The following is a 20302-nucleotide window of genomic DNA, read 5'->3' as shown; positions in this document are numbered from 1 at the left end:
CAGGTACCCCGAGCATAACAGGCAGATCCACTCATGTCACATCATTGCTAGTCTGAACTAAAACAACATCTTTGCCCGCCGTTTGGTCAAACTGACATTCCATGATGGTAACTTTCCCTTATACTGGAACCAAGCTTAAAACTCTTATCAGCAATTCATCCGGACTGTGGATATCTACCCCACTCAGAACACAAGCCTTAAATACGAGTAATCTCTTTGAATTCAAAGGTTTCAAAGGTACGTTTAATGTCAGAGAAATGTATACAATATACATCCTAAAATGTTTTCTCTTCGCAACCATCCACAAAAACAGGGGAGTGCCCCCAAAGAATGAATGACAGTTAAATGTTAGAACCCCAAAGTCCCCTCAGCTCCCCTCCCTCTTGCATGTAAGCGGCAGCAAGCAACAATCCTCCCTCCTCCCCAACAGGCAAAAAAAGCATCGGCACCCGCCACTGAGCACTCAAGCGTAAGCAAGGCAACAGCAAAGATACAGACTTGTTCACCCGGTATTTGACACACCACAGGCTCTCTCTCTCCCTAATAAGAGAGAAAGAGCTGTCTCCGTTTCACAGAGAGAGGGAAGGCATAACAAACAACTTGCTGGTTTATGACGTTAAAAGTCCGTTGCATTGCTTTTTCCGATCTCGGGTCTCTGGGCACACAGCCTTAGATCTTCCATCTCCCACGACACACCGATCTTCTGCTTGGACACCGACTTCCAATCTCCTGGTCTCCAGAGCCATGAAAATTCGAACCTCCAAAGGCGAGCGGAGGCTTTAGACCAAGTCCTTGGCATGCCCAACAACAGCCAGTTGTGAAACCCCGAGAGCTGGTCCCATTCCCACAAAGAACCAGGTCAGGGTCTTCAAAAGAACCCTGAAAGGGGAAAATAGAGACATTAAAGATGGAAATAGAGCTGTTTCCGAAGATACAAGCAAAAGATTTGCTGTTAGGTGCCATTGACCATCCTAAGCTTACACCAACGCTTACCCCTGTGGCATCCATAATCATGTATCTTAATCATTTTCCCAGGCAATAGGTTAACACCACTTAAACACACAAACCACTTAATCAATTGTTAGAGAAATTACACAGTATTCAGTGAATTCAATCCCGGAGGAGCCCCCACAATGCCCTTTTTACCGGGCATATGTAGAGAAGTGGCTTGTTAGCTCCTTGCCAGCAGCCACTGGACTCAGTGGTGAGAAAACCACCTTTTCGCAGACTCCATACATCTAGGGTTAATATGACTTGGGTCCCACCAAACCCAGGAGGCTGGAATGTCTAGCCCACCCGAACCCCAATTTGTGTAAATTCTGTCCCCATGCAATTAGCCATCGACAAGAAAGAACAGATCATACACTGCATATAGTTATAAAGCAAGTATATTTACAAATATCGGCTTTATCGAAGTTAGTAGGATAGAGAAAAGGAAAGAAATGAAAAGGGTCCATTGCAGTTAACCCAGTGCAAGTGTGCACATAAATTGCAGCTCATCTTGAAGTTAGCTTTAACTTGTGTGCTGAACCCATAGTCTGCGTGAAAGCATGCACCATCTTTCAAATGTCACATGAAATAAATGGTCTCCCCAATGGGAGTACTGTAAAGGTCCTTCCTCCGTGAAGCCATTCTTCTGCACAAAGCACCACGTGCAACATTGGTGGCATCCTCAGACATCTTCCCTCCTGTCTCTTGATTGGCTGACACAACATTCCTGAGTTGAACAACATGGCTCCTTATCCTTAGCTCAAACCCAAAAGCTAAAAGCAGAACAGACTGCTCTCGCAGAACTGCTAAAATGAAATACCCACAGCAGAGCAGTAACAGTCTTAACCAGGGCATTAAATATTCATTAGGTATCAAACTAAATCTGCATTTTACATTTCCATGATGCTTCTAAATGGCAAACCTCTCCAGTAACCTATTAATTCATTACCCTCCCTGATTATTATTTCTAAAACTCAACCCGCCACTGATATTAAATAGACCAGCCTCTGGCTTCCAGTTCTTGATTGGAGTGTCACATTCAACATTCCCCAATCCTTGGGCACTTCTCCATGTTTAGGGAAAATTAAAAGATTGTGGGAAGTCCTTCCACTATCTCCATTCCAATTCACTCGGCAACCTGAGACCAATTAGGCAATATCCACTCCAAGCGTAGTCAGATCTTCCATTCAGTGTTAATTTCATCTCATTCTTTCCCTCTGTCATCTCTGTTTCTACCAATATTTTGTCCATAGTGCCTCTATTTCCTCAGGAGTCTGTGGAGATTTGATATATCATCCAAAATGTTGGCAAACCTCTATTGATGTGTGGTAGAAAGTGTGCTGACTGGCTGCATTACAGCCTGGTATGGGAATACCAATGCCTTTGAGCAGAAAGTCCAACGATAGGTAGTGGATTCAGCCCAGTATGTCACGGGAAAATCCTCCCAAACATTGAGTGCATCTACATGAAAATTGCCGTAGAAAGGCAGCATCCGTTATCAAAGATCTTCACCACCCAGGCCATACTCTTTTCTAATAAAAACACAAAATGCTGGCAGAACTCAGCAGGCCAGACAGCATCTATGGGAGGAGACATTTTATGTTTTTATTTATTTCCAGCATCTGCAGATTCACTCATGTTGCCATACTCTTTTCTCACTGCTGCCATCAGGTAGAAGATACAAGTGCCTCAGGACTTGTAACACCAGGTTCAATAAGAGTTACTACTCCTCAATCATCAGGCTCTTGAACAAAATGGGATGACTACACTCATTCTACTTCTGCTGCTCCCACAACCAATGGTTTCTCTTCAAGGACTCTTTATGTTGTCATTTCATGCTTGTTATTTATTGCTATTTATTTATATTTGCATTTGCACTGTTTGTTGTCCATTGATCCTGATTACAGTTACTGTTCTATAGATGTGTTAAGTATACCCGCAGAAAAAGAAGCTCAGAGTTGTATGTGGTGATATGCTACACCACTATCAAGAATGCCTACTGTGCTATTCCACGCCCACACTTCGGGAAGTCTGATCACCTGGTTGTACTCCTACTCCCTGAGTATAGGCAGAGACTGAAGACCTCAGCACCGGCAGTGAGGACCAAGAAGGTATGGACAAGGGAAGCACAGGAGCACCTACAGGACTGCTTTGAATCAGTGGATGGGATCCATCTTTGAACCTGGATGAGTATGCTGCAGGTGTTAATAAGTTCAATAAAACCTGTGTGGATGATTGTGTGCCTACAAAGATTTACTGAACAATCCCAAACCAAAAGCTGTGGATGAACCAGGAAGTACGTCATCTGCTGAAGGCTAGATCTGTGGCATTTAATTCTGATGACCCAGACCTGTACCAGAAAACCAGGTATGATTTGCGGAGGGCTATTTCAAGGCTGAAGAGACAATTTCGGATAAGCTTGGAGGCGACATCAGATGCATGACAACTCTGGCAGGATTTGCAAGACATTACTTCCTACAAAGTGAAACCCAATAGCATGAATGGCAGTGATGCTTCACTACCAGATGAACTCAACGCCTTCTATGCCCGCTTTGAAAGGGAGAACACAACTACAGCTGTGAAGACCCCTGCTGCACCCATTGATCCTGTGATCTCTGTCTCAGAGGCTGATGTTAGACTGTCTTTAAAGAGGATAAACCCTCACAAGACAGAAGGTCCTGGTGGAGTACCTGGTAATGCTCTGAAAACCTGTGCTGACCAACTAGCAGGAGTATTCAAGGACATTTTCAACCTCTCACTGCTACTGGCAGAAGTTCCCACTTGCTTCAAAAAGGCAAAAATTATACCAGTGCCTAAGAAGAATAATGTGAGCTGCCTTAATGACTATCACCCAGTACCACTCACAGGAAATGCTTTGAGAAGCTGGTCATGACTAGACTGAACTCTTGCCTCAGCAAGGACCTGGACCCATTGCAATTTGCCTATTGCCACAAAAGGTTAATGGTAGATGTAATCTCAATGGCTCTCCATTACTTTAGACCACCTGGACAACACAAACACCTATAATTGACTATAGCTCAGCATTTAATACCATCATTCCCACAATCCTGATTGAGAAGTTGCAGAAACTGGGCCTCTGTACCTCCCTCTGCAATTGGATCCTTGACTTCCTAACCGGAAGACCACAGTCTGTGCGGATTGGTGATAACATCTTCTCCTCACTGATGATCAACACTGGTGCATCTTAGGGGTGTGTGCTTAGCCTACTGCTCTACTCTATATATACCCATAAAAGTGTGGCTAGGCACAGCTCAAATACCATCTATAAATTTGCTGATGATACAACCATTGTTGGTAGAATCTCAGGTAGTGACGAGAGGGCGTATAGGAGTGGGATATGCCAACTAGTGGAGTGGTGCCACAGCAACAACTTGGCACTCAATGTCAGTAAGATGAAAGAGCTGATTATGGACTTCCAGAAGGGTAAGACAAAGGAACACATACCAATCCTCATAGAGGGATCAAAAGTGGAGAGAGTGAGCAGTTTCAAGTTCCTGGGTATCAAGATCTCTGAGGATCTAACCTGGTCCCAACATATCAATGCAGTTGTAAAGAAGGCAAGACAGTGGCTATACTTAATTAGGAGTTTGAAGAGATTCACTCAAAATTTTCCATAGATGTACCATGGAGAGCATTCTGTCAGGCTGCATCACTGTCTGGTGTGGGGGGGTCGGGGGCTACTGCAGAGGATTGAACGAAGCTTCAGAGGGCTGTAAATCTAGTCAGCTCCATCTTTGGTACTAGCCTACAAAGTACCCAGCACATCTTCAGGGAGCAGTGTCTCAGAAAGGCAGTGTCCATTATTAAGGATGCAGGGCATGCCCTTTTCTCACTGTTACCATCAGATAAGAGGTACAGAAGTCTGAAGGCTCACACTCAGAGATTCAGGAACAGCTTCTTCCTCTCTGCCATCCGATTCCTAAATGGACATTGAAGTCTTGGATACTACCTCATTTTTCTTTAAATATATAGTAATTCTGTTTTTTGCACGATTTGTAATCTATTCAATAGACATATATTGTATAAAGTATACAGAAAAAAATATCAACAATAAAAGACAAACATCCAGGAATTTGTTTTGCATGCACAAAAATAACATGAGCACACGCCAGTCTATTGGAGAAAGATTTTCAGAAGCATAGGGCAAGACTGTGTGTATGTGTGGCACAGTTTGAAAAATTTTCTGCTGCTCCACACGTCTGCTGGTTGTCACCTTGGGCTGTGCACATCACCAGGAAGAACCTGTACTGTGTGATCAAATGGATGGGCTTGGAAAGGGCACCTGTCTCTGCAACTGCTGTCGCATGACTCAGAGTGAATTTATTTGGAGAAGAAGCAAGAAGGACACAGGCCACATGAGTTGTTTGGCAATGGTTTTGAGATCCTGGCAGAGATGGACACCCAGAGGAACATAGAGAAAGCCTCAACAAATAGCAGAGATCAATTTTACTCAGCTGCTTTTCTGTCAATGTTAGCTGTAGAGGTACTCTACTGTTAGCTTCATCCTTTCTAGCAAGGTCCAGCACTGTAAGGTTGATATGAATGCTCTGAACTTATCAATGCACAGCACAGTATCAATCCCATGATAGTAACGACATTACAGGAAGGCCCTGGATGCTGCATGACTTCCTAATTACTCCCACCATCTCTGAGCTGACTCTTCAGGTCCTTTAGCAGGCCAGGTCTCTAGGTTCCATTTCCCAGCTGGTGCTCTTCCCAGTATTTAACAAAAACCCCAGCTTCTGCATCGAAATCAACAAAACAAAACTTAGATCCACTTGAGGATTTTGGAGCAGATCCGTACATCTATTCAGTCATGACAGTCAGTCTCCAGATTGTGTGAATTTCTGTCACTTCTTGCTGGGTGATGATAAAATTTCAATCAGTGCAATTTAATTGAGACCTGCCTGGGAATTAAAATATTCTGGATCATAAATATTTGCTTCAGACTACCAGCAAATCTCAAGATAGAGGCAAATCTGATGGCCACCTATCCCTGGACATAGTTCAGGGGTAAATAAGCAGCTGTAGGCATAAGAGTTAGCCAGGTTGAGTTATCCAAAAATATATGTTGGAATATAGAGGTTATGGGCAGGGAGGAGGTACAGGATCCTGAGAACTCACACTCAATAGTCAAGGAACAGCCTCTTTCCCTCTGCCATCAGATCGTCCATGAAGTCATGAACACTACTTTATTGTGCCTTTTTTATTTGCACTGTTTATTTATTTTGTTATTTATAGTAATTTTTTGTCTTTGTGAGAGACTGCTGCCACAAAACAACACAGCCATCATACAAGATAGTGACAGCAAAGTTGATTTTGATTCTAAACATTAGTGTTCATTAATTACAAGCTTACTTAGGGAACTGGTATACTAAAAAAATCAACTGGTGGGAGTAAAGGCACAATAATGAACTAGACCTGCCAGTGCACTTCCACTGAGCCTGGGTGAACCAGTCCCACATGGCCTCTGTTGCAACACATTGAAGAATAACTGGAGCGTTAGGTAATTTTGGAAATTAAACTTCCTTAGTTGTGAAAAAAAAATTCTTAGAGCATAGAATGTAGAACAGTACAGCACAGGAATGGGCCCATCAGCCCACAATATTGTGCTGAACTAATTAAATTTGTAATCAAATAGCCAGATAAACAAATGCAGGCTGCCCACTCAATGTATATATTTCAATTTCCTGCATAGCCATGTGCCTATCTAAGAGTCCCTTGAATGTCCCTGTCACCACCAATCTCCAGCAGAGCACTCCGTGCACTCACCAATCTCTGTGTAACAAAAAATAAATTGCTCCACACATCTCTTTTGAAATCATCTACAGTCACCTTAAATTCATAACCTCTGGCGTTAGAAATTTCAACCCTTGGAAAAAGATACTGGCTGTCTATCTATGCATCTCAAGATCTTATCTCTCCTCAGCCTCCACCGAGCCAGAGAAAACAATCCATATTTTTCTAATCTCTCCTGAAAGCACATACCTTCTGACTCAGGAAATATCCTGGTAAATCTCTGCTGCATCCTCTTCAAAGCTGCAACATAACGGAGCAACCAGAATTGAATGTAAAACTCCATGTTGCTGCATGAATGAGGTCTCCAGAGAGAAGTACTAGTAGACATGAAGCAGCCTCTTTAACTGACAAAACAAGATACAGCAGGCATCATTTTGAGATGTTTTCAGTGCAAAGGTCTGGCTGGCCCAATGCTACCTGACATTTTATGTACTAAAGATCAAAGGATAATTCCATATTTACAATGCATCCACAATGCTTTCTTTGAAACTGCATGTAAACTTCACACCTCCCATTTCATACCAACACCACAGACATCTAAATGAATTTTAATCAGCATTGTCTTGTCTGTGATTCAAGGCTTTGAAGAATCAATTGTTCAGGGCTGCATTTAAAAATTAATGTACAATCTACATTCAGATTTGAAGATTCATGACTGAAGTTATTTGCTATATGTGCTAAACCCAAATATCACTCTAACACTCCACATCCAGCCTAACAAAAGTTTTATAAAGCTGCAAAATAATTTCCCAACTCTTGAACTCAATTCCTTGATTAACAAAGGTAAGCATACTATACGGCCTCTTTACCACCCCGACAATTTGTGTAACCATTTTAAGGGAGCTAAGAACCTGGACCTCAGATCCCTCTGCAGATCAATCCTGTTAAGGTCTTGCCATTAATGGTGTACTGTCTCTTTACATTTTCATTCACAAGGTGCAACACTTAACATTTGGCAGGATTAAATTCCATTTGCCATTTCTCCACCCATATCTACAAATGAACTATATTTCATATAATGTCCTCACAAATTAACATACTCCATACTGATCTCCCTATCCTCCATGTCCTTCTCCTGTGTAAAAACTGATGCAAAGTACTCATTTAGGATCTCACTTACATCCTCCACCTTTATCCTTGACAATTCTACCCACTCACTAGTTATCCTCTTACTCTTGATGTATGAAATACCTGAGGATTCTCCTTAATCGTAGTTGCCAAGGACATTTCATGGACCCTCCTGGCTTTCCTAATTACCTGTTTGAATTCGTTTCTGACTTCTTAAGAGCTTTGTTTAATTTTAGCTTGCTAAAACTTACATACATTTCCTTCTCCTTGACAAAATTTTCAACATTCTACATGTTGCAATCCTTGTTTCTGACTGGAATATACCTGTTTAGTACACAGTACAGTTAGTCTTTAAACACCCTCCACGTGACAGATGTGGACTTATCCACAAACAGCTGTTCCTAATTACCTCTCCCTAGTTCCTGCCTCATACTCTATAATTTGCCCTTCTCCAATTTAATACTCTCATGCAAGGTCTATAAGGTCTTTATCTGTAGCTAAAAACTTAGAGTTGTAATCATTGTTGCCTAACCATTCTCCCATGGAGTGGTCAGTCACCTGGCCAGGTACATTATTCAACACCAGATCCAGTATGACCTCTTCTGTTGTTGGACTTTCTATATATTGATTTAAGAAACCCTCTTGGATGGAACTAAACAAATTCAGCCCCATCCAAACCTCTTTCACAAAGGATGTCCTGGTTTATATTAATGAAATTAAAGTTAACTACGACAATGACCTTGTTACTTATACATCCTTCCCTGCATACCTGTTCCTCCATGTCCTGGTGGTTATGGGTAGGGAGGGTTGTAGTATACTATCATCAGAGCGTTTGTCCATTTCTTATCTGAGTTCTACCCATACAGAATTTGTGCATGAGCCCTCCATTATACCCCCTCTGACTACAGCAGTGATATTATCTGTGATTAATAGTGCAATTCCCTCCTCTTTTACCTCCTTCTCTATCTTTTCTAAAACATTAAAACACTGCAACATTAAGCAACTATTACTGTTCCTCTCTCAACAAAAGGTTATCCAATTTTTGTTTCACTATTATGCACCTCAACTCCAGGTTGATATATCCTCTGATTTATAAATACAAAGATTCTGTAGTTCTGGAAATTCAGAGCAATGTAGATAAAATGATGGAGGAACTCAGTGGGCAAGACAGCATCAATGGGGAAGGCAGGAAACGAGAATATGATTTTCATATCATCCGACTTCATGGGAATGATTCATTGGTGATATGTTGTTGAAAACCAATATTTTTTCATGGGCGAATATTTCCATAAGTATATTACCCTGGACTTCCAAAATGTTCTTCTGATGATGCTAAAAGCATATGAAACATGAAGTTCAAATTTGAATTATTTCCACATTTGAGTCTTACCTCTGACATTTGGTCTATAATTTGCTGTATAACATCTATAACATCTATAATTACAGTGACCATTGAGACTAATTGATTCTCATGTTGGTGACGGCTTTATGACTCTCAACATCACTTCAATTCCAAATAGATACCTGTGGAATAAAATGTTTGACTTGTGCAATTTGTCCCCAGCTGCAGAGAAGATGACTGTAAAATGCTGTGCACTCTGCAAACAGAAATAAACTCAGCGATGTCACACTAGATGTAATAGTGTAATGGAAAGCCCGTCAATACAGTCAGAGAAAAACAGATTTTGTTGCCCCTGAGCTCCACCTTTTATAGCAGTGCATTTTACAGTGTTTGAGCCATTTGCCTGTGGATATTGAAATCCTGTTGCATATTTGCTGTAGGCTGTTGGAATGCTGCAGATAAACAGAAACAGATCAGATTAGGAGTGACATTTTACTGGATGTAATAGACAGTACAGGCTGAAAACTTCCAAAAACTTTCAGCAATGTTTAATTCACATCTCGCTAACCATGCAATCATGTGCTTTTACAAAGCTTGGCCTGCCTTAAGAAAACATCAATTATATAGCGCTTTAGGTCCTTTAAGTCTATGTAATATGAGGCATGTCAGTCCTCAGAGGACAGGCAATTGCTATAAGATGCCACTTGATTTAATGACCCCTGACAATGTGCTAATAATTCCCAGGAGAAATTGGCCGGGCTTCCTAAGTCATGACGAATGATGCTGTCATACACTGTCTCTTCCCGCTGGTTAATAGTTCCTAGCAAAGGAAGTTTGCATGAAGATGAATAGTGTATTAGCAATGGATCTAAAATACTGGCACACTCTCAAATTCAACAAAAAACACATTTAACAGTTCATACCATGGATTTTCTAAATGGATTTAACCACAATGTAATTACAGCAAAGTCAGCCTGTCAACAGAAGATAGACAGCCATTCATTCTGTCCGGTTTACCTATCTCGATAGAAACTTAGTCTGCTGACTCTGAACTAACAATCTCCAAAAAAAAATGATAGTTAAGTACACCAATAAAAAGAAAATTAAACATTCTTGTCCCAAGTGTTTCTCATTAAAAGATTAAAGCCAACATTTTGTCATTATATTCAAACATAAATTTATTACATGTGGAGGAACACTAGGGGAAATAGAACTCAGCATTTTAAGAGAAACTTGCATCTACATCTTACTTTTTTATTTTCCTCTTTCTACCTTTTCTAACTGCTTCCCTCTTTTTAAACATAGCTCCACTACAAAAATTATTGTTCTGTAAGTAAAAGAAATTCAAAAGGCAATGGGTGAACGTGTCTGCCTTATTGCCTCATTTTTCACTGATGGTGACAGGACAGCTGCTTATTGTAACAGGACACACCAGGAGATACTAAACTGCCAGGAACAGACTATGAAAACAGAAAGTAAATAGACAATAACAGAATAATAAGGCTCTGTCTGAGAAATACAAATACAATGTTTGCACCTGGGCTGCTTGCAGTTAAATTTATCATCTCCAGGCAGTAAGTTTGTTATACATACATGTCTTCATCAACAGTAGATGAACAGAAGTAGGCCAATTTGGTTTTAAACATTGTTTGATTTACCTCAGGCAATGCCCCCATGTTGCTTATGAGACAAATCTGCAATTAGAGTTTAAAAAAATCTTCTGGTTTGGTTTAACAGAATTTGCCCAAGGTTATTGGCTTTGAGTTTTCCTAAAGTTAGCAATTAGCTGATTTCCCTACAGGGAATTGGGTGAACTGGACCTTGGCCTTTCACAAGAATTTCGTTCTGCACAGTCCTCCTCAGATTGGGGCCATGAACCTCCACGGTACTGGGTCTCTGTGCTCCGGTGTGGCCCAGCGCACAAGAGATGAATTTTCATTTTGTGAAGAAGGCAGACACAATGAGATTTGATGAACGTCACCACATACTCTTGCTTTTGTGCTATTCAGCTTATTATTTTATAGATGAGCCAGTCCACTGAGATTGATTCCCAGGACCATAATGGTCCCACCCCTTTGAATAAAAGCTATAGCTTATTTCAACAAAATGTAGTCTAGACAACTTGATTTATTGTCCAACGCCATTACAGTAACACATTAGCACAGAATAACTCCTCTGATTATTGAAAGAATTAACCACAGCACAGAATGATGAGTACAATTAAGATGTCTCCTTGCTCCTTGCAGTTGGTCAGGAACTTGGGTAATGTTCCTTCTTTCATCTTACTGGCAAATTAATCCTATTAATTTACATCTATTTTTAACATATGCAAACAGGATATTCAAATTATAATTCTTCAATTTCCAATTTTATCCTATTAGGACAATGTTACTCTGGTTTAACTTGGTCATATTCAGTTATTAACAACTGAGGCACTATGTTTGCATCATATTTACATTTATTTATAAATGGAATCCGCATGCTTCTTGAGGACAATTTACAATGAAGCACTGAGAAAAATGTTTCCACTAAACGTGGCAGGTTTTTGATTAGCTAGTGTCCCAAAGTTGGAAAGGGTGTTTTCTTCAATATACTGTGAATACATGAGCAAAAGCCTATCAGAAAATTAGCACACGGGGCTTTTCCAGGTGAGTGAAAGCACATGGTAGTTCAAAACTTGGTCTGGGTGATCTTCACAGGTAAATAAGGACCCTGGCATCATACTGATGTAGCTGAATCCAAAGGATAGCAATAATTGAATCATAGTTCCCATCTTATCCTCAGTGTGTTTTTATTGTTCTTTAAGGAGAAAGAAGCAAAGCAGTAGGTTAAAGTTTTTGAGAGAAAAAAAAAGAGAGTTTTTAAAATTATCCCTGACCTCATTGAACAAGTTTGATTTTAATGAGGTGGAAGATGTCAGGCCGAGAAACAAAGCATTTCCCAGTTGCTTGAGAGAGATTAAATGCTACCTAATACTGGTTGTCAGAATATCAAATCACCACCCACACAGAGTACTCAAATCTAAACTATTACCATAAACGTACATACATAAAATATTTTTTCCTAATTTGTCTCCATTCTAGCTATAGTTCTATAAATGTTAGCAACTATCACAAAGTGGCCATTGTCAATTAGGATCATCAGCAGGGAATGTCTCCTATTCATTTGTGAGGCATTCACAGCCAAAATCAGTCTCTCTCCTCACCCAGCTATGGTCCTTTATCACCCTTAGCCTTGACAAGTTTCTTTCTCTCATCTTCACACATTCCAATCTCTTATTCTGTGTAATTATCAGTTTATTCGAAACTTTGACTCATGTTTTTTGTACTGCACTATCCACCGGCCAGTTAGCCCCAAACCAGAGGATGTGCATTGGCTCTCTGCTCTGAACACCTGGTGCCAGTGAACAATGTAACTAAGGGCAACATCCTTCAGATGGTTCACAAAACTACTTTCATTTTGATTGCTTCATCTTTTTCTTTCAAATGTGGTTCTGCTACTTTTGGAGCCTGTGATCTACATTTTGGTGACGTGTTTTCAGGCCAATTGGGTGACCTGGCACTTTACTGTCTCCAATGGAGTTCAGTGACGCTTCGAGAGAAGCTGCGGCCTGGAAACAGGGCACAAGACCATGATCTATTCCTAACTGATCCCGCTGATTAAAGTGTCAAGGAAGACTGAAACCAATGAGGAAAGGAGCAGAAGGCAGGTGCGTGTACAGCACTGTCTACATGCTTGTGAATGGTCTTTCTCTCTCTCTCGCTGATCCTGAAAGAAGGTGCCTACATACGAATGGACTCTCTCTCTCTCTCTTTCACACTTGATGCTGCCAGACGCATCCATGGGTCTTGGGCAAGTTTTAATCAACACCGTTTGTGGATTGGGCTCTGCCATTCACATTATGATGGTTTCTCAACATTCCTTTCTTTTTGTGGCTGCTTTGTGTGATTTTGATTGGGGCAGACTAGCGCTATGGCCTGCAGATAGCGAGAGAAACAGCCCTGAATTGAACTGAACTGTGCTAAACTGAATATGCCTAGATTCTTTTGATGTCTTTGAGATCTGGTGTTTATTGGCTCATTTTTTTTCTTGCCATTTGCGTGATTTGTTCTTTTTTTCTGCTCATTACAGGTTTGATGCATTCCTTTAAACGGGTCCCACAGTTTTCTTTGTTTCATGGCTGTCTGTGGGAAGACAAATCTCAGGGTTGTAACCTGCATACGGACTTTGATAATAAATGTCCTTTGAAACATTGCACCTTAATATTTCTAAAGTCTATATTGCCTTGCCAGATGGAGTAGAAATTAGATTGTGCCTCTTGCTGCTACCTACACTCTCTATTCATTTAAAAGCCTAACCTTTTGGCCAAGCTTTTAGTCTCCTGGCCTTAACACTCCATGTATGGTTATATGTTCATTTTCATGAATTTTTATGAGAATATTTCCTTTGCTGACTATGAAAGCACTATTCCCCGCAATTGCTTAAAATCGTGAGAGAATTTAGTAAACAGAAGTTTTCACAGGAAACTGAAATCTCTCCCAGATTCTCAAAGGTAATCAAGGAAAAGCTATACATCATCATTAATTTATTCTACATTTATTCTATACCAAGTTGCAAACTACAAATGTTAATCCCGATATCCAATGCAAAATATATTGAGCAGATTTATTGCTTAATGTATAGAAACATGCATTTCCTGTACTTTTCAAATATGTCATTGCCAAATATATTATCAAATTGTCACTTATACAGTTTTCACATCAGGGCAATCTAATATAAAGTTCACTTGTCAATGATATATTGTTTTCTCTCATTGTTTCAAAGACATGTGGAAGTTAAGCCAAAAGAATGTATTTTGCATTCCTTCTGCAAGCAGAAAGCAAACAAAATATTCTGTTAGCTTATAAATATGAAGGTACATTGTACAATAGTACAATGCAGTAATAAAATTCTGATACAATCTAACAATCGTGTCTGAAAATCGATTGGTCTGACTTGATAATGACAGAAAAGCCAAGCCAATTCAAAGTTCAAAGTAAAATTATTATCAAAGTGCATATAGGTCACCATATACAATGTGCAAAAGACAACAAGCTGTGCAAATATAAAACAGAATAATAATACTAATAAATAAATAAACAATAAGTATCGAGAACATGAGATCAAGAATCCTTTAAAGTGAGTCCATAGGTTGTGAGATCAGTTCAGAGATGGGGCAGGTGAACTTGTATAAAGTTATTCCATTTGGTTCAAGAGCCTAACGGCTGAGATAAGAATAACTGTTTCTGAAGCTGGGAGTGCGAGTCCTGAGGCTCCTTTACCTTCTTCCTGATGGTAGCAGCGAGAAGAGAACCTGACCTCAGTAGTGGAGTTCCCTGCTGATGGATGCTCCTTTCCTGTGACAGTGTTCCATGTGGATGTGTTCAATGGTAGGAGGGGTGTATCTCTGATGGACTGGACAGTATCCACTACTTTTGTAGGGTTTCCATATCAGATTGTGATGCTGCCAGCCAATTTACTCTCCACAAAACAGGTATAGAAGTTTGTCAAAGTATTAGATGTCATGCCAAATCTTCACAAACTTCTAAGGAAGCAGAGGTTGTGTTTTCTTCATAATTGTACTTAAGTGCTGTGATCAGAACAGGTCCTGTGAAATGACAACACCGAGGAAGTTGCTGACCCTCTCCAACTTTGAACCCCCCCCCCCCCGATGAGGAGTGGCTCAGGGACCTTTGGATTCCTCCTGCTGAAGTCAATAATCAGGGTCTTGGTGTTGTTGACATTGAGTAAAAGGTGGCTGTTGTGGCACCTCTCAGCCATGTTTTTAATCTCCCTCCTATATGCTGCTTCATCACCATCTTTGATTCAGACAACACTGGTGTTGTCAACAAACTTAAATATGGCATTGCACCACAGTCAGAAGTGTAAAGCGAGTGGAGCAGGGGTTAAGCACACAGCCTGTGGTTCACCTCTGTGGATGGAGATTGTGGAGGAGATGTTGTTGCCAATTCAAAATGGCTGGTGTCTGCAAGTGAGGAAATAGAGGATCCAATTGCACAAATTATTGAGACCAATGTCCTGAAGTTTATTGATCAGTTTTATTGTTCAATTGTCTTAAGCATAAACACTAAATGAGCTTTATTTGTAGAATTTTTTATTTGGAAGCTAGTTACTTTCATTAGACATATATATTTAAATTTCATTAAACTAGATCTGAACCTTCTTGTTGCAACAGTTCAAAAGAGATTAATTCCATATCCATTCTTTTTAAATGTAGCAGTAAAATATTTGCAACCATAGATCCAATGCAACTAGGCAGTATTTCTGTCTTTGAAATTGTAAGGCAACATTGATGATCTGGTAGTGTTATGATGTTAAGTCTGATGAGAAATGGAGCTGGTGTTGCCGAACAATATTAGTCACCTTGCTAGATTTGTTAAAAAAAGACTTGAGAGTTTTAACAATCTCCACTATTTGCAGTGGCAGCTCACAAATTAGTAGATATCTTGAATTCAATTTCATAAAATTTCACAATTGCTGGATAAACATTGAACATAGAACAGTACAGCAGTAGAGGCCTTTTGGTCCTTGGTGTTGTTACTGAGCTTTTAACCTACTCTAAGGTAAATCTAACCTTTCCTTCTTACATACCCCTCTATTTCTTGTTCATCCCTGTAGCTAAGATTCTCCTAGGTATCCTTAATGTATCTGCCTCTGCCACCAACCCTGCCAGTTCATTCCATGAACTTACCACCTCTGTGTAAAACACCCATCTCTGACATCCCCTTATACTTTTCTCTAAACATCACAAGGGAATGTCCTCTTGTATTAGCCATTGCCACCCTGGAAAAGGTAGTGGATATCCACTCTATTTATGCCTCGTAGAGATCTTTATTACATTACCTCTCATCCTCCTTCACTCCAAACAGAAAGGCCCCAGCTTACTCAGCCTTTCTTTATCAAACATGTTCTTTCCATCCCATAATAAGGCAACCAAAACTCAATAAAATACTTCAAGTGTGGTCTAACCAGGGTTTTATAGAGCTACAACATTATCTCATGGCATTTGAACTCAGCAGTTCCCTGACTAATAACATGCCATAAGCCATGTTAACCACCATTTCAACATGCGTGGCAACTTTGAAGGATATATAGACTCGGACTCCAAAATCCATCGGTTCCTTCACAATGCTAAGAATCCTGCCATTAATCCTGTATTCTGCCATCAAATTTGACCTTCCAAAATGTGTCACGTCACACTTTTCTGGATTGAACTTCATCTGTCACTTCTCAGCCCACCTCTGCATCATGTCAATATTCCATTGTAATCTATGACAACATTCTACAATATCCAGAGATCCACTAACCTTTGTATCATCTGCACACTTACCAACCCACCCTTCCATTTCCTCATCTGAGTCATTTATTATATAAAAAATCACAAGGTGTAGGACTCCCAGAATAGATCTCTGTGGAACAGCACTAGTCACAGACCCCCCCAGGAAAAATACACTCCATCTACTACCACCCTTTGCCTTCTGTTGGCAAGATAATTCTGAATCCACTCAGTTAAGTTTTCTTGGATCCCATGCCCCTGACTCTCTGAATGAGCTATCCATGGGGAACATTGTTGAACACCTTACTAAAATCCATATACACCACATCCACTGCTCTAGCTTCATCAATTTGTTTTATCACATTGTTGAAAAACCCATTCAGGCTTGTAAGGCATGACTTAGCCACACACAAAGAAAGCCGTGTGGACCATCTCTAATTGGACTAAGCTTCTCCTAATGATTGTAAATCCTAACTCTTAGGATCCTCTTCAACAGTTTTCCCACTATTTATGTAAGACTCTCTGGTCTGTAATTCTTTATTACCTTTTTTTGAATAAAGGAATAACATTTGCCACCTTCCAATCTTCTGGTACTATTTCTGTGGGCAGTGAGGAGGCAATAATCTTCGGCAATAGCACAACAATCTATTCCTGTAGTAACCTTTAAAAAACATTAGGACAGATAAGTTGCCCTGGGCTGTATACCATCTAGCCCCAGGGACTTAACTATCCAAATCTTTTTCAAAAAGTCCAACACATCCTCTTTCTTAACTTCGATATGTTCCAACATATTAGCATGTTCAATGCTAATCTCACAATCATCAAAGATCCTGATATTACTGAATATTGTAATAAAGTATTTTTAAAGGACCTCCCCTACTTCATCTGACTCCAGGCTCATGTTTCGTCTTTTATCCCTGCTTGATCCTAGTCTTACTCTAGTCTTCCTCCTTTTCTTCATGTATGTGTAGAATGCCTTGTTATGGCCTTCTCATGTCCCCTGCCAGCTCTCCTAAGTCCCCTCTTAAGTTCCTTCCTGGCTACCTTATAACTGTCAAGAGCATTGTCTGATCTTTACTTCTTAAATCTTAAGTATGCTTCCTTCTTCTTCTTGACTAAATGTCTCACTTCTCTTGTCAACGGTGGTTCCCTCACCTTTCATCCTTCATCCTTTCCCTATCTAAATGGAACAAACCTAACCAGAATTCTATGCAAGTGCTCCTTGAACAACTTCCATAATCTGATTGTATATTTTTCTGAGAACTTCTGTTCCCAATTTCCTGTTTAATAGCATCATAATTAGCTCTCCGCCAGTTTATTACTTTCTCATACCATCTGCTCCTAAACTTGTCCAAGAACATGCTAAAGGTCAGGGAGTTGTGATGACTGTCTGTAAATGCTTCACTCACCGAGAGATTCACCACCTGACCAGGATCATTGCTGGTACTAGATCTAGTAAGGCTTCTACTTAGGCATGGTGTAGCCTCATTGGACATTGAATATTAAAGCCATTTAGTCTTGTTGTCCCAATTATTACTTCTCTGTCAGAACAAACAGCCAGAGCAGTTAGAAAATGTATCCCTCCAAATATCTTTACTCATTCTCATACAATCTAAGATATTTTATAGTTCTCTACATTTAAGAATGGAATCACAGTTCAAACTTCCTTTTTACTTATAGCTTGGACTTTTATGTTATATTGCTTTAGACAAAATTGAAGATGTCCTGGTCTTGATATAAATGTTTGGATTCGATTCAGTTGGAGCAGGAGCTATCTAATATCAGAAATGTGTGAATTCGAACAAGTTCTACAGATATGAAGCTGTCTAGTCTAGTAAACTGATATGCTGTTTCTGAAACATTAGGCTTGTGATTTTGATTAGCCTTGAGTTAAATCTTACTTTCAACACTGCTGTCTGGGGATGAGCCAGCACTGTGTGTTCTCCAAAAGGTAAAAGGTCCCCAGTCTTCTCTGTCAACAGGTTCTTGGGTCCTGTTCTTGTAATTCTTGTTGCTTATGAAAAAAGTAAACCTAAAATTTGAAAGATTAAATTGATATTACAGATCTTTTAAAAAATCCAGACCAAACTATTTAACTATTAATCCATTTTAAAAACCTGTTGATTATTAGGTCCTTAAAATGTCAAGATCTTCATCAATAATATTAAATATTTCTAAATATTTTGATCATATTTTTTAGAGATAGAGCAGGGTAACAGGCCCTTCCAGTCCAATGAGCCCACAGAGCCCAATTACACCCCAGTGTGACCAATTAACCCACTAACCTATATGTTTTTGGAATGTGGGAGAAAACCGGTTTACCCGGAGGAAACCCACTTGGTCAAAAGGGAGAACATACAAACTCCTTACAGACAGCAGTAGGAACTGAACCTGAATCACTGGTAATATAATGGCATTATGCTAACAGCTACGCTACCATGCCACTCCCTTTAGGTTTTAGTTCATTTTCTCTTTTAATTTCTTCAGCATACTATGTTACAGTATGTAAAAGTTAGTTTCATGTCCAATACTTATTGCTTTGCTGCTACACTTCAAGAGACAATAAATTGAAAGTCTTAATTCAGCTCAAAAATCTTAAACAATATTAGATGATATTTTAAGATTTGTTGGTAGTCTTTGATTGTAGTGTTTAACAAAGTGGAGAAAAGAGTTTTAAAGTTATTCCTTTCATTAGGGAACAAATAAACATCACTTCATTTTTTGGGATTGTCATCAGTACTGATGGAATAAGCTCTGTGCTGTGATCTCTCAGTCCCGTTCAGAAGTTGGCAGCACAGTAACGGCAGTTATTGAAACGCTTCACAGGGCTAATGATCAGGGTTCAATTATCGCCTCTGTCTGCACGGAGCTTGTATGTTCTTTCCGTGACCATGCAGGTTTCCTCCTGGTGCTTTGTTTTTTTCCTACATTCCAAAGATGTACAAGTTACTAAATTGTAGGGATATTATGTTGGAGCTGGGAGCATGGCGACATTTGTGGGCTGTCCTGCACATCCTCAGATTGTGTTGGTCTTTGATGCAAATGGAACATTTCACTGCATGTTTCAATGTTTTGATGTACATGCGATGAATAACACTAATCTTTATAAAAGAAGTATGCTAGATGACATCTTCTGAATGTGTGAGCCGCCAGCTGACCCGAAATTAATTGACTTGTATTAGCAAAGTAGATGTTGCTCGCAGGACCAAAACTGATCCGAAATTGGATGTAGATCACATTGTGAACATTTATTTCAGGAACTGAGCTTCTCACTCAGCAGCTGTGAAAATGTTGCTGTCCTCTTCTGTTGTGATAGGCAGCCAAATGGCGCCTGGTGCCCAATTGGCTTGGGTCTCTCACCACCATCTTTTTAAGCATTTCTGGACAAAATTTCCAGCAAAAGTTTGTGACAAATGTCACAATAGACATTGTAAACTATATTGATTCCAAATGCCATGACCCTTGTTTTATTTCAACTTTTCTATTGGAAACTTCATTTAATGATTAAAATGAAGGCAATCACTTAAGAGAACTGAGAGAGATGCAGAATATTACACAGTAGAAGACACTAAAAATAGCCCAATTATAATAGATAATCAAGACATTAAAGGGAGGAACAATCTGTCACTTGAGAAATGTATGAGGCAAAGAAATCTAAAGACCAACAATTACTCTGTACCTGTTAGATTGCACTTAAGACCCTGCTTAAAGGAAATGATTACAGAAATAGTGAATACATTGCTTTT

At 39.8% G+C, this 20302-nt stretch overlaps 1 long non-coding RNA gene across 1 annotated transcript in view; it reads right to left on the bottom strand.

Moving 5' to 3' along the window:
- Positions 1–393: 393 nt before the first annotated feature.
- The window catches only part of LOC140737499 (uncharacterized), a 72653-nt gene continuing 52744 nt past the window's right edge, over positions 394–20302 (bottom strand). The window contains exons 2-3 of the long non-coding RNA XR_012101174.1: positions 18458–18588; positions 394–879 (exon numbers count right to left, since the gene is read on the bottom strand). This is a non-coding gene — a long non-coding RNA (uncharacterized lncRNA). The remainder of the gene's footprint in view (positions 880–18457; positions 18589–20302) is intronic.

Source organism: Hemitrygon akajei, chromosome 13 (assembly GCF_048418815.1).
Source record: "Hemitrygon akajei chromosome 13, sHemAka1.3, whole genome shotgun sequence".
Classification (NCBI taxonomy): Eukaryota; Metazoa; Chordata; class Chondrichthyes; order Myliobatiformes; family Dasyatidae; genus Hemitrygon; species Hemitrygon akajei.
This window is presented reverse-complemented; position numbering and strand designations above follow the sequence as displayed.